Source organism: Stegodyphus dumicola, chromosome 1 (genome assembly GCF_044657685.1).
Source record: "Stegodyphus dumicola isolate Sdum_Otavi_A_Nest chromosome 1, ASM4465768v1".
In the NCBI taxonomy this organism is placed as follows: domain Eukaryota; kingdom Metazoa; phylum Arthropoda; class Arachnida; order Araneae; family Eresidae; genus Stegodyphus; species Stegodyphus dumicola.
The window spans coordinates 111,431,186-111,447,575 of NC_140768.1; positions in this window are offsets into that span (position 1 = coordinate 111,431,186).

A 16,390-nucleotide genomic window follows, 5' to 3' on the forward strand; every position below is an offset into this window, starting at 1 on the left:
ACTACCGGTGTTCGGCGACTTTACTGCTCTGCAGCTGGTGGGCCTGTAGTAAACTAGTCATTTTGGTCTTAGCGACAATTTTCAAAATCGCGTCAAGGTAATACCATATACTAGGATTATAAACAATAACATGCGATTGTCTAATAAAAACATTTATGTCTTTTATTGAAAACAGGACAAAACTGCCATATTTAACAAAACGATAAGTTGGCTGGGAAATGGAAAAATATAGATTTGGAGACAAATTGCTAAACTGAGCCAATTTTTGTAGCTTTCACAAAAATTTCCGAAATTTGTACGAAATGAATTTTGTGTTTAAGATAAAAGTTTTCGTAACTGTGAAAAATTCATACATTTGGGCAAGCATGCTAAAGTTTTCGTACGGAATGATGTCTTTGTGGAGAACTTTCTCTAAGGGAATCTCTTAGGGATTAATGTACCACATGCAAGAAATATCCATGTGGTTCGCCTGGTCAAACTTACCAGTGTTCGGAGACATTGTCGCTCCGCTGATGGTAGGCCAAAGCATGGACAGGAATTGGTAATTGTGACAGAAGTGGTTCACAGTCACAATTATATAAATAGGCTAACCATATGTATTGTTTTGAATGAGAGATTATCTCTTTCTTGACATTTCTCAGTGAACTTATCGTTTTGATAAGAATGGCAATTTTGCCCTGTTTTCAATAAAAGATGAAAATACTTTTTATTAGAAGATCATAAGTTATTGTTTATGAAATATTATGAATGTCAGAATTACCATGGACTTGTATTAGTCTGTTGAACAAAATGAGTAATCTTCTGCAATGTTTAAAAATTTATAATGTGAGGCAATTGAATGCATAAAATAAAAAGAAAATTATTTAAAAAAATTTTTTTATATATAATTAAGCTTTTAATTAATTAAAAGCAGAAAAATAGTTTAATGGAAATAAGAGATTAAATAAGTCTGTTTACAACATTGACCTATAATTTTATATCACAAATAGTGAAAGCATGGAGTGCCTTAATAAATTTGTAAAGATACTAGCCTAGAGTTTTAACAATGTTAATGATTGTTATTACATTTCTTTATTTATGAGATTCATGATATAAAATTGTAGATGTATTTTGTGAAACAAATTACCTATTAATTATTCTTGTTCCCATCAGTATGGTAAATTACTTTTCTCCTAGTAGTTCATTAATTATTTTAAGTTTCAAATAAAAGATCATTTTACAAGAACTGTTTTTAACATTTATTTTATTTTGTTCTTTTTATTATAAATTATAGGTTGTCAGTCAAATTATTACACTGAAAAATCGTTTTTAAACAGTGAATTACAATTTTTTTTTTCAGTTCCAGCAGTTCACAAATTTATTATAAAATATATGATTTCGAAATTTTATATTAGATTGTATGTATATTATCTACGATTAAATACGCATGTCAGTCTGAAGGCCGACCGCGCAAGCAATGGCATAGTTAGAGGCGGCGGTTTGCCCCAGGCGGCACGTTTTGCATGAAACATTACTTATAGTGGTTACTCAGGTGGATTTTCCAGACAGATGAAGAATAATTAGATTCTAAATTTCCGTACGAAAATTAAATTGAGAAGATGTTTTTAAAATATATAAAGTATTCAAGGAATAATATAAAATATATTAAATATATATATTCAAGGAATATCTTTGTTATACCTTTTGTTGCGGGCATACGAGTTCGTAATAGATTGAATGTATACAGAATTAATGATAGCTTATTTACTCTACCAAAAGAAACACTTCACAGTTCTCGAACTTTCCACAAAAATATTCGTATAGCTTCTCACAGTATCGCAGATTACAATCAGTAGTTACACTTCAAACTACTAAAAACGTCAGACACAACATAATGGAAAGGGCATCTAAAAGGCAAAGCTAGAGCAGATATTTTCTCCGGTCTTATGTTTATATTTCATCCGGCCGCCGAAAAATCTCTAGCACTGTTCGAAATTATTGGATGGTATATGAGGGCTGGATACAGTTGTAGCTGCGTATGAAATCGATTACAGTTATTCAATTACAACACACATTACGATGATACAAAAACTGGATCAAAATATCGCCAAATTTGGCGAATTTTAGTAATTTCTTGGAAAATTTGGCGATATCTCGCGAAATTAGGGAGATAGCTCTTTTCTCAATGTTAAACAAACGTGCTCTTGTATTCTTACTTTTCAAGCAGAGCATCGCCGCTTTAGTTTTTCATGTTATATTATACAAAAAAAAAAAAAAAAAAAAAAAAAAACTGAAGGTTTTCAGATTTTAAATTACGTCCAAAGGAGCGTTTTTCTAACATTTTGTCTGTTACCTTTATTAACCATAAAATTCAGTTCAAGAAACAATATCGCAAAATAGGAGCATATCTTTAGAATTTCCGATTTTCCGATACGCAGTCTGTGAAGTTGAACCTCTACCTGATTATTATCTTTATTTTGATGTAATTTAGTAAATCGCGATTGGCAACAGTTGAGTTTTTACATCTACGTTTTCGAGTTTGTTCTATTGTTTACTTTCGTTTTGAGTAATGAGAATAATGACTTATAGAGATGTTTTTCATGAGTATTTAAAAACTGATGAGTAATATTTTATGCCATTTATGTTCTGAGTATTGCTTTCTGGTGTCAAAGCTAAAACTAACACTTAATTAGACTTGTAAATAGAATTGTAATATTAAACTATTTGTGTTGTGACGAGATGTCTTTCATTGGATAATTGATTGTATACTCATTTTCCATCATAATTCTTCTGATATCGAAGGTAAAACGGGATATCTGGCGTCCAGGAGACAGGACAAGGGCTGCATTTTTAAGAGTGAGTGAAAAAATATTTTTATATTTTCTTTTATTCTTTGTGCATTATGGATATTGTTTTGAAAGATAGAAAGCAACTTAAAGGTTGTTTACTCAAACATGTAATGCTTTTGATGAGGAAGAAATCAAATTAAATCGTTCTGATAAAATTAATAAATTAAAGCTAATTGAAGAGAAAGCTTTATTAATGATAGCATGTGAAGAGAAATATAAACATTTGTTGTATTCTGAAAATACTTCCGATACCGAAATAGAGAAAGCGGTAGATGAGTCAGAAATGTATATTGATCGATGGAGATCTTTAAAACAGAAGCTAGAAACACTAGTGAGTGAACAATTATCTTCTAAAAATGAAAATTTGAACATTGTTTCGCAGCCGAACACTTTATTACGTTACCCCCCAAAAAAATTACCTACTTTTGACGGTAGTGTACGAAATTGGCTATACTTTTGGGGTCAGTTTCAAAAAATTGATGAGGACATTAATATCGATTTTCACGATAAATTTTCGTATTTATCTCAAGCAATGGAAAAAGGCAGTCCTGCTAAAGAATTAATTAAGAGCTATCCCCCAGGGGGTAATAGTTACGAAAAAGCTTTAAAACAGCTGAAAATGCGTTTCGGCAGAGAGGAACTATTGATTCAGGTATATGTCATACTAATAAGTCAGAGACTTATTAGTATTAGTTCTTCAAAAACAGAACACTTCTAAAAATTCATTAAGAAAATTGTTCGATCAACTTGAGAGTAAACTGCGATCACTTGAATTATTAGGTGTTACTAAGGAAAAATACGCTGCAATGCTTTTTCCACTACTTGAATCATCATTACCCGAAGAAACTCTTGTTGCTTGGCAGCGCTATAGATCTGCTCATCGTAGAATTCGAGAAGTGAATTTAGATGATTCAGACGAAAGTAAAACTATAATTGAGAAAAGTGATTTAGAATGCATTTTAGAATTTTTACAAGCCGAAGTTGAAGCTGAAGAACGCATTTTTTTAGCCTCTCAAAGTTTCAACACATCGAAACCAAAAGCAGAAGTAAAACATAATCCTTCCTATGAGAAAAAGGTAATAGAGAACAAATGTAAGAGTAGAAATTTTTCAAATATACCTAGTGCAACAGACCTTCTAACTTCATCTCAAGTATCAAAACAGTGCATATTCTGTTCTAATTCACATTTTTCTGGAGACTGTCTAAAAGTAAGAAAAATACCTTTAAGGCAGAGGGAGTCACTGGTTCAACAATCTCACAAGTGTTTTTTATGTTTGAAATCTGGATATTCAGTCAAGGATTGTAACTTGAAAGTTGGTTGCTTGTGTTGTGGTAAAAAACACCATATTTTTCTGTGTAGAAAGATGCACCAAATAACTATGTCAAAAAACGAAGAATCACCTGAAGTTGAAAAGAAAGCTGAGATTAGTGCTGAAGTGGATCAAGCTCTTTCAAATTTTTCTTCTACTCCGGACGTAATGCTTCAAACATTCAAAGTTATAATTAGAAGTAATGGGAAAAAACGCGTCGCAAGAGCTATTATCGATACTGCTTCACAGCGATCATATTTATTAAGAAGTACAGCTAAAGAAATGAACTATGAACCTGAGTTGTGACTATTTACAACACTCTTTATTTGGAGGGAAGGACTCAGGGATATGCAAGCATGATGTATACACTTTATATTTATCGAGATAACATGGGATGAAGAAGTTGATACCTGTACGAGAACTACATTTTTAAAATGGTTGAAAGATATTGACTATCTGGAAAAGATCCATTTTCCAAGATATTTTGGTTCAAGGAGTACGAGTGAAAATACTTCAGTACATATTTTCTGTGATGCCAGTAAGCATGCTTATGCCGTGGCTGCTTTCATTCGTATAAAAACTTCTGATTCTACTAAAGTACAACTGATACAATCCAGGAGTAGAGTTACACCAACTGGAAAAGAAGAAACTACTATCGCGAGATTGGAATTACTTGCAGCTACTATAGCGTTTCGCCTTTCGTCCTCAATTTTGTCTGAGATACAGAGTGAAGAAGTTTACTTCTGGACTGATTCTTCTACTGTTTTAGCATGGATAACGAGAGAAGAAGCCTGGAGTGTATTTGTCCAGAATAGGGTGAAGGAAATAAGAAGACTAACAAATAAAGATTCTTGGAGACATATTCCTGGTTGCATGAATCCAGCTGATCTTCCGAGTAGAGGTTGTTCAGCTCTCTCCTTATTGAAATCTCAGGGGTGGTTAGGTCCAAGTTGGCTTTACTTGCCTGAAGAAGATTGGCCTAAAAATGACTTAAATTTAGATGAGACTGAGATTGTTAGAGAAAAGAAAAAGAGCATAGTTTCTTCTGTAACAAAATGTTTAGTTTCTGCATGCTTAGTTACCAAGAGAGACTGATATTACAGATATTTTTCCCAATACAAAAGGATAGTTAATCTAATTGCCTGGATCCTAAGATTCACCTCCAATTGTCGAACTGAAAAAACAGTGAGAAAGCGTGGAAGCCTTGATTCTTATGAAATTTTTGAGGCTGAGAAGTTATTGATCAAAATGGTTCAAGAAGATTGTTTTGTGAATGAAAAGGATGAGAAATTAAGAACTTTAGGAGTATTCAAGGATCAAAGTGGAATCCTCAGACTAGAAACTAAACTTACCTTTCGTGAGGATACAGAAGACTTTAAAACGCCAGCTATTCTTCCATCCAATCATGAGGTTGTCGAGACTAGTGCGATACTATCATGAGAAAAATGCACATGCTGGTACTCAAATTTTAATAAATATTCTACGAGAGAGATTTTGGATTCTGAATGCTCGTAAAACTGTGAGATCTATCATCAATCAATGCACTGTGTGTAGAAGATTTTCTTCAAAGAACCTAGAAACTTGTACTGGGGCTCCTCCAGAAGATAGATTACGAGAAGCAGCTGTATTTGAAATCTGTGGAGTTGATCTTGCGGGACCAGTAATCCCTGAAAGGCAACAAGAAATCGTGGATTTGTTTATTCACCTGTGCCATTTATAGGGCAGTCCATTTAGAGTTGGTTGAATCGATGTCTACTGAGAGTTTTCTACTAGCTCTTAGAAGATTTATAGCTCGTAGAGGTCGGAGCAGAATCATATACTGTGACAACGGAACCAATTTTGTTGGTGCTTCAAATGTACTTCAAGACTTAAACTGGAAGCAAATCACTGAAGACACATCTATACCACCAATTCAGTGGAAGTTCAACCCACCAACTGCCTCCTGGTGGGGAGGCTGGTGGGAGAGATTGATAGGAATTCTTAAAAAATTGCTGAGACGAGTATTAGGAAGAGCTTCGCTAACTTCTGAAGAAATTAACACGACTCTCTGTGACTGTGAAGCAGTAATTAATTCCCGTCCATTGACATATGTAACTTAAACTTACAATATATGAGATATTAGATGGACTTAAAGGCATTAAAGTGATGCTACTTTAATGCCTTTAAGTCCATCTCTATTTCTGCAAGATAATCAAATAAGTGGTGTTCCAGATCTTGATGACATTGGGCATAAAAGTCTTAATAAGCGAGTCAAATATAGAGAAAACTTGCAAAAGGATTTGAGAAACAGGTTTAGGTCTGAATATTTAGGAGCACTTATTCAAAAAGCAGGAAACAAAAAATCTGTGAAAGTGAATATTGGTGATATTGTATTGATAGGAAGTGCTAATATCAAGCGAATCAATTGGCCATTAGGTAAAATAATTCAGATTCTTCCAGAAAAGATGGAATTACAAGACTTGTCAAGCTTAAAACAGCTAATGGACACTTGCTAAGACCAATTCAAAGATTGTATCCACTTGAAGTTTCCAACGACGATCCCATTATTGAGAAATTTTCAACCGCAAAGGTGAGAGGTGAAACCTGTGCCAATTCTTCCTTTGATAACGTGTGTGGACTTGAACCTCAGTTTCAAAAGACTAGAGCAGGTCGTACAATCAAAGTACCTAAGAGACTGGACTTGTAAACTACTTATAATTTTCTTTTTGTAACTTATAAAATATTCACAATTTTCTTTCGTAAGTTAAATTTTGAAGTAAAAATATTAACTTAGGTGGGAGGATGTGAAGTTGAACCTCTACCTGATTATTATCTTTATTTTGATGTAATTTAGTAAATCGCGATTGGCAACAGTTGAGTTTTTACATCTACGTTTTCGATTTTGTTCTATTGTTTACTTTCATTTTAAGTAATGAGAATAATAACTTTTTGAGATGTTTTTCATGAGTATTTAAAAAACTGATGAGCAATATTTTATGCCATTTATGTTCTGAGTGTTGCTTTGAGGTGTCAAAGCTAAAACTAACACTTAATTAGACTTGTAAATAGAATTGTAATATTAAACTATTTGTGTTGTGACGAGATGTCTTTCATTGGATAATTGATTGTATACTCATTTTCCATCATAATTCTTCTGATATCGAAGGTAAAACGGGATACAGTCTCACGCGCTAGAAATAAAAACTATAATTTCATTAAAACTTTTTACTTAAATACAAAATTCGTAACATCTTTCTATTCCGTTGAAACTTTTAAAAGAGGGCGAAGAGTTTGTTCTATAATTTGTGAAAACTTCACAGCAAATACGTTTTTAGATGTTAAAATCTTAAAGTAATAAATGTTATTCGAAAACAATCTAGCGATTGTTCGAAAATTCGTCAGAAAAGCAGAGAGTACTTTAAAAATGTTATAAAAACTTAATTCCTCCACCCCATGCTGTTCTGTTTGATGGTGCAAATGTTAAAAATCTGAAATTACCCTGAGAAAGGACTGGGTCATTGACTACAAAAGTTAAATTTTTGCTAATGTGAAAACTTCAAGGAAATCTAATGTACCAACGAAAGAAGCTTTATGGATAATTTTCGCCCAACCAAAATCAAATTTGTGTTTAAGTTTCCAGCTGTGATTTTTAACCAATATTTGTTTGTTTCTTTTTTTTCGGGGGGGGCATATGATTCGTATTCCTTGATGCGAAACAATAACGCTCTTTTAATTTGGCCGATATATCTCAAGTATGGTTATATATATATAACCATACTGACAGGATATGCTATAGATTCCCCAAGAATTAAAGTTATAGATGGAATCTTTAAGAATTGAACTATAAATTTTATTGATAAGTGAGAAAACAACCTTAAAGTTCTATACCAACCGTGCAATTGTGTTAACCGACTCCATGTAAGGATTAGTAACCGACTAAGTTGCATTGTTCAGTATATTTGTAGAGGTTGCCTATTAGCTACTGCATTTTTGAACGCAAAATATATTTATTACAAGTTTATGAGAAGCTGTATTACAATATATAATAGGATGAAAAGCATAGAACAATTATTGGTGGTAAAGTTACCGTCCCTTGTTATATGAGGATCTTGCTAACGGGTAGTCTGTCTAGTCGAGAGTTTCAGAGCATTCTGGCGTCTTGTTCCGTTTGAAACAATCTGCAAACTGAATTTAATCTGTAAACTTAAGGAGGAGTTAATCACTTCTCCTTAAGTTAAAGGAGGAGTGATTAACTCCTCCTTAATTTTTAGTTGTATTTTGCATCCTCTGATTCGTTATATCTGGAACGATATCCGAGGAAAAACTAGATCATTGGTTCGTCATTCTTCCTGAAATCGAGAGGCTTTGTCAATAGACACAGTGCAGAACGCTAAAATCTCTTGACACTGGTCGTGAAATTATGTCTCTTGTACTGTCAACCGGAACGAATTATTGCATCTGCGATGTCAGCCTATATCGTCTCATATATTGTTAAGAGCTTGAAAACAGTAACTTGTGGGGGACCGAACACGCGATTTTCTCATCTCTGTGTGGTCCGCAACACAATTTTATAACTATTTATTTATATGTAATAGGGGGACCGGAAAGTAATGTCGTTTCTGCGCATGTCGACAACAAAATGCTAAGGGCAGGAGGGGAAGCAAATCCATGTCAAACACTCTTAACCAACCTTGGTCGACCATCCAAGAACATTTAAAGCAGAATGAAAAAATAAGCAAAGCAGGTGCTTGAGTCCCCCATAATCTGTCCGAAAAGAACAAGGCCTACCTATCCATCACACGCAACGTATTGCTTCAACGGCACCATACAGAACCGTTTTTTTGATCATTTGATTAGTGGAGACAAAAAAAAAAAAATAAGTCCTGTATGATAATCCAAAACTCAAAAGGCAGTTTTTATAGGGGTTACAAAGGGTTTACATCCCGAAAAGGCGCTTCTGGGTATTTGATGGAGTATTCGCGGAATTGTTCATTTTGAATTGCTGAAACCTGGAAAAACTGTTAATGTAGACCTTTATTGTGAACAATTGGATCTAGTGAACCAATTTTAATTCGAAAAATATCTGGCGATGGTCAACGGAAAAGGCGTCATTCTGCAACACGACAATGCAAGACCGCACTTTGCAAGACAAACACTGGAAAAATATAAAGAATTGGGGTGGGAGGTACTGCCTTACCCACCATATTCGTCCGATATCGCAAACTCGGATTTCCATTTATTCCGATCCCTACAACATTTTCTTAGTGACAAAAAATTTGGATGATGTCTAAAATGCCATCTCGAGATATTTTACTCAAAAACCAATTGATTTTTATCGGTCTGGGAATGAAATCGGCATACTAGATGGTAAAAGGTTGCTGATAACGAGGTTGATTAAATTATTGATTAAAAATGAAAACTTGTTACAAATTTACTCGTTTGAATTTAATGTAAGAAAGCGACATTACTTTCCGGTCCCCCTATTACTAAGACTTTAACGACTCCAATTGGGACGGAGCTGTAATATTCGTCTGAACCATCATTTGATAAAAATGTATTTTGCCGCTAATTCAAGAGATTTATATTTTTTTCGTACAAGTATGAAGTTCTGCAAACAAAATTCTATTTGCTTAGAAATTCAAGAATGCGATATTGCCACCTGGACTGAGTATTCATATAACGGGTGGCCATAATTAAACTGACAGTGCTCACAGTGTTCTGTAGCGCGATCTATTTGAGAGAATGACGCCACATTTTGTAGGAAGATTAAACAAGACGGGGGACGAAGGATTCCGCGAAAAAAAATTAGTTCCAAAAGTCGCTAGGGGAATATTTGGCGGTGTGTAATAGAAAACAGAGTGTTAACAAATGCAAATCAATACGGAAATTACCTTTTACTTTGCATTCAAATAAGGTTCAATGTGGCTTCCGTTGTTGTGGACCACATATTGCATTCTGTGCACAGTATGCACAACAGCAGAAAGTAACAGGAAAGTAACATGTCTGCAGGAATCTCCCGTACAGTCCGTGATATGTTATCCTTCAACGTCATCAGGTCCTGGACCACTCCTTGATAGACCTTGGACTTAAGGTAACCCCATAGCCAGAAGTCGCATGAGGTAAGATCAGGCGACCGAGGTGGCCATGCAATTAGAAAGTAGCGGCTAATGACTCTTTCTGTTGTGAATTTCTGTCGTAGCATCTATTGCACCCGTACAGCAACGTGTGGAGGGTTTCATCTTGCATGAAAATTATTTCCTCTAGGCATTGTCTTTGCTGAAATGCCGGAATGACAAAGCTGTTCAACATGTGGCGATATTTCTCTCCGGTAACAGAACAGGTTTCCTGTCCTGTCGGGGTAATGTTCTCATAGAAGAATGGACTTACGATAAATTTTATTCCGCATTAATTTGCATTTGTTAACACTCTATTTTCTATTACACAGTGCCAAATATTCCCCTAGCGGTGACTTTTGGAACTAATTTTTTTTCGCGGAATCCTTCGTCCCCCGTCTTGTTTAATCTTCCTACAAAATGTGGCGTCATTCTCGCAAATAGATCGCGCTACAAAACACTGTGAGCACTGTCAGTTTAATTATGGCCACCCTGTACTACTTAGGATGTAAATTTCATAATAATATTCAAATTGTAACGTACTGAAACGTTCTTTCCATTTCAAGTTTGTAGCATTAAAGATGGAACTGCCTACTTATCGAGCTATACTATGTCTTAAAACTATCATTGTTAGCTATCATTTGTTTGCAGTGGCGTGGATAGGGGGCATCTGTTCCCAGTAGCCAGGGGACGCCAAACTGATGTTACAAAATTTTAGAATGAAATGCTTTCCATTCTTGGCAAAAGATGGAAACCTCCAAATCTTCAGTTGTCCCCAAGCGCTGAAAACCTTAAAGACGACTCTGATGATTTGTCAAGGAAGGACGCAGCCAGTGACCTTCACTATGGAATAAAGGTATTTATTGAACGTCGACTGCCAGTTTTCTTCCCTTTAAAAAATTGTGATCCTCCACAGAGTGCTTTTTCGAATAATTTTTATTTATCTACATTTTACACGCAGGTCACTGTTTTCATAAATGAAATTTTCGATTGCAGCTCCAATAATTTTATCGATTATTATGGTTTGCGATTGGATGATTCTAGAGCAAGTGTTTTCAAACTGTTTACCTCGGAAACCTGGAGTTCCACGAACAAACCCTGGGGTTCCAAGAGTCAAAATAAGAATTCGAAAAGAAAAATTATAAAGCACTCACACTAGTTGATTAGTACTTACTAACTGCAAAATCCATTTAAGTACTATGATGAATCAGAAAACTTGCCAATGAAAGAAGAGGAACAACTTAGCTACATATCAAGATAATCGACGCTAAAATCTAAATTTAAGAGCAAGAGAAGTTTCTAAATTTTTGGTTACAGATTCATGCAAAATACCTATAAATTAATACACAGCTATAAACATTTCAATGCCATTCGGAACAACGTATTTAAGCGAGGAATATTTTTCAAAGTATGCGGAAACGGAAACGAAATACTGAAACAAATTAAATACAGAACATGAAATGAGACTGCAGATAATATCAATAGAGCAAGACATCAACATTTCATATTAAAAACAAGCACACGCCAGTCATTAAATATAATGCAAGGAAGGTGATACCTAGAGCACGCGTAATTCTATAAAAGAGTAAATGACAGTAATTTTATGTTTAATAAAAAATGCGATACTTTTTTTAATTGTCTTTACGTAAATATTATTTTAATATATATTTTTCTAAGGTAGGATAGAGTTCCTCAAAAAACCTTATAATTCTAAGAGTTCCGAAAGTCAACAAAGTTCGAAAACCACTCTTCTAGAGCTTTCAGTCTTGCTCTTTAGCCGATGCTTCATTTATTTATTTAAATTTTCATTTGGATGATGCGGAGGTAATTGAAATTTTATCGCAAAGGCACTCCGTAAACAGAGCGCTTTGATCCATGTCTCCACCTCCATAGCACATACAAGAACACTTTTTATATTTTTAGCATCCATGGAAAAAACATGATATTTAGATATACTATATATCCCTCTAGATATAGGTTTGTAGTCATGTGTTTAGAATGTGAAATTGATAATTTGCAAGCTCCGACTCTCTAAAATTGAAAAATAAAATCACATGCCACTTGAACCAGCATATTTGAAGGGCCAACTGCCGTAATATAGCTCGATGCTCGTAAAAGTGTGTAACTAGAATATTTGTATAATCAAGTGAATGTTTAAATTATTTGTTTCAAAAATGTTTACCTAACCCAGTTTTCGAAGCATGTCGTTATATTGCCTATTTACTTCTCAATGGATTTGCACTTTTGATCCATGACGTCTCCCTGAAACTCAGCAGTTACGTTAGTACAGTTGACTCCTTCTTAACCGGCTTAAATGGAACCGACATTAAGCCGGTTAAGTGAAATTCCGGTTAAAACAGAGAATTAAAAAATTATTTAATTGATGAAAATACACTATTTTAAAGTAAGCGTTTATTAAATGTGTCAATATATTGCAAAACTTTTACAGACCATTAGTAGGAATATTTAAAAACTAAGTCACTTTTTTTTTATGCTGAAGGTCGGAAATTCAGCAACTTGCTGCATAATTTCGCCATTTTTTTTAAAAGCACCACATCAGTGGAAGAAACCGATGCCCGTTCTTCCACATAGCACAAAGCCGTTTCTAATGCTTTTCCTTCATCTGTATGTGATATGACGGAGGTCGCATTGTCATCGATGTCGAATCATCGTCATCGTAAACCACTTCAGCGACTGCTCAGATGATCTGAAGATCACTGTCAGCGATCGATCACCGCTCCACATCTTCAACATGTTAGCATCCAAGACATTTGAATGACGACACAAAGTTGTTTGTAGAAAAGTCTGTGTCTTCAACTACGGTGACTGCATCTTCTTCTGCGGTTCTTTGATGAGATGACCAAAGTTTCCGCCAAGATTTTATCACTATAGATTTGGCAAACTCTGACCATGATTCAGCTATTATATAAAAAACTTCCTTTATATTAATCGCTTTCAATAAATCGATTACGTTTAAATTAGGGATGAAGCTTAAATCAGTCCTCATTGAGAGCTGTCAAAAGCTTTCTTAGATGCCGTCTCTTTAAATTTTCTATCACAACCTGCCCATGTGCTGTAATAGAAACATTACATTAGCTGGCAAGAAGACTGAATCAGTATCACTCATTTTTAATTCATCTTCCTTAAAATAAGATGAAGCATTGTCTAATAAAACAGCGCTTTCCCTGGTGAGTTTTTTTACATGAATGTTTTGTCAAGCCTCGAGCAAACTCAGAATGAAACCATTTTTCGAATAGCTGTTGAGTCATTCAAGCAGTTCCTAGAGCTCAACATAGCACTGGCAGGAACTTGACATAAATATTTTTAAAAAGCTCTTGGCTTTGTTGATTTGCTAACAACCATCAAAAGAAATTTATGGGTTCCAGAAGCGTTGCCGCATGCAAAGTCACTACAGTCTTTACATATTTCATAGCCTGGGGAAGCGGCTTCTTTTCTAGACGCTAATGTTTACTGTTGGGAGCAATCTACAATACAGATGAGTCTCATTTACATTATGTTATATAACTACATACACATCTCTATTATTTAACTGTATTCTAATCAGTGCCTTCTCCACCCTTATTTCGGGACCCTTTCATTTTTGAATTAAGAGGATTGTGCAATACCGTGTTAATGCATGAAGTGGGTTTTTTTTTTTTTTTTTTAAGTTTATTTTTATTTTGTATTTAAAATACATAATTACGGAATTTCCGATTTTTTTAAATATTTTTTCTTATTTTTTTAATTTTCGTACTTAAAATAATTACAGGCGGTTAAAGCGGAAATTCGATTACAGAGGCCATTTGAGTTTACTATATTAGCAAATCTTTTTGCTAATAGTGGCGCCATCTACTGACACAAAATATTATTAATTTTTGCAGTTATCTTAATACATTTTTTCTGTGTCGATTTACAGAAATGAAATTATGTGAAAAATATTTATATTTTTTATCTCATGCATCATGTTTTACGACTGGATTCCTTTCTTTATTTTCCCTTTTATTAATTTCAAAATTTCCTTAACATTTATCACATTCAATAAATATTAATATTATTTCACTATTGCTCTTCTAACAAATGGAATTACGATTTCTGCCCTTTCAGTTTCAGAAATTGAGCTCGTAATTTAATTTATTATAAGTAAGTAGCTCAGGAATGTTTTTCTCTTTGCGTGTGTGTATGTTTGTGAAGAACAAGTATTTTCTACATATTGACACCTTTATAGTTATAACTCATTTGTAACAATTTTTTGTACCACCGAAATATTGTGATTCAACAATCTTGTACGCCACAATACTTAGAAATCGGTTGCTCGCCACTGAGCACACGATTTCTACGTACAGCATTTCCACAAAAGTAATTACGCAGCCTTTAATTGTAAACATTATGGGTTCACCTCCAAATAATGTTTGAAATGAAACAAACATTCATGTTATGTGTTTTTATAGTTTACAAAATCTCTTTTGTTCAAATTATAAAGTCTGACTTTTTATAAATCTTTCCGTATACCGTCCATCGTCCATCGTCCGTATACCGTCCATCGTTCTTTCTGTCCGTATTTAATAAAAAATTATACTCATTCTAAAAAAAATAAAGCAAAAGAAGTTTGATTTCCGTGCGAAAAAAAAAAAAAAAAAAAAAACTGAATTATTAAACTTAGGGATTTTTATCTGTTTTCAGCAGCAACACTGTCTTTGAGAAATCAGCTAAAAATTGGCATTTTTCCTATTTAAGGCCATTCAATGTTATTATTATTATTATTCATTTGGGTGTAACATCTATTGATTTAAAATTTTGTTAGATTTCGAGGATTCGATTTCGAATTTTACGGAAGCATTTTAAAACAGTTAATTTATAAATTTCCAAAAGCTAAAAATGCAGTAATAACATTCGCACGCAGTTTTTTTTACTTATTATGATATAAAAATTCTCTAGAGTAGAAACATTTTTCATCTTTAATTTATGCATGTAATGTTACGAGTTGGTTATGTGCTCATTCGGAAACCTGCTATTGATTTTAGAATTCGAATGATGTAAAATTCTGTGAAACAGATTTTCTTTGTGAAAAATGTTTATTGATCAAAACTTTTCGCAACAATCTACGTATCAATGCTTGTCAGTTAATCTAATTACATTATAAGGTCACTTAATAATTTTCTAAACTGATATTCAATTATTAGTTACGTACAACTTTAAGTATTTCACTCTTCAATTAGTGCATAAGCCTTGTGTTCGGAAAACATGATCTAAGACTTCAAAACTGTATAACTCGGTGAATATTTTTCGAACCAGAGTCAGACATTTTTTTATGAATATCTTGTTGGGTTATTATTATTATCATTACTATTTTTCTGAAGCTTTCATCAGGATTCGAATTTCAGATCTTCTAAATGCTAGCTCGATGTGTTACCAGTTAAACCATACAAACACACATTCCTTACATCTTTAACTATACATAACTGCATAGAGCTTGGCACTGTATAAAAAATCAGATTTAATAATTTGTATAAAAGAGATTTTTAAACGGCTCTAACATAAAGCTTTTCTTACTTAATATTTTTTAAAATTGGAAATACGCACTTACAATATTATCGCAACCACCTTGGCGTACTTTGGCAAATTTTACAACAGAAAAAGAACAATTACTTTAAAAGTTACATAAATTACATATAACATACATACATATTTTTACGTACATATGTTACGTTTCAACTGTATGTAAATTCCAAAAGAAAATCAGCAAATCTAGTTACAAATGGGTTTTTATTTTTATTATGGTGGAAATTTCGTGGCCGATTGCTTTGAGAAAGAATTCGATTATTGTTCCTTTAGTGATCTTGCTGTAAAATAATATATTCCTGCAGAAATTTCACCTCTCTTTCTTCTATTGTAGGAAAATCCTACAAATACGAATTTTAAAATCGAGTTTAAAACAAAAAATAACCAATTTTTCTATAAAAGCTCTTGAAACGTGGAATGCAACAAAAAGAACACATACGTACAAGTAAATGGCTACGTTGGAAACTGAATATTTGTCATGCTCATGGTTGTCTAGCTGAATATTAGGCACGTGTTTACCAGAGCTTGGTGTATTTTGAAGCTTTGGCGTTTTATACTTTGCGATAGTACGTAAGTATCTGGAAATATACAGCTACCACCT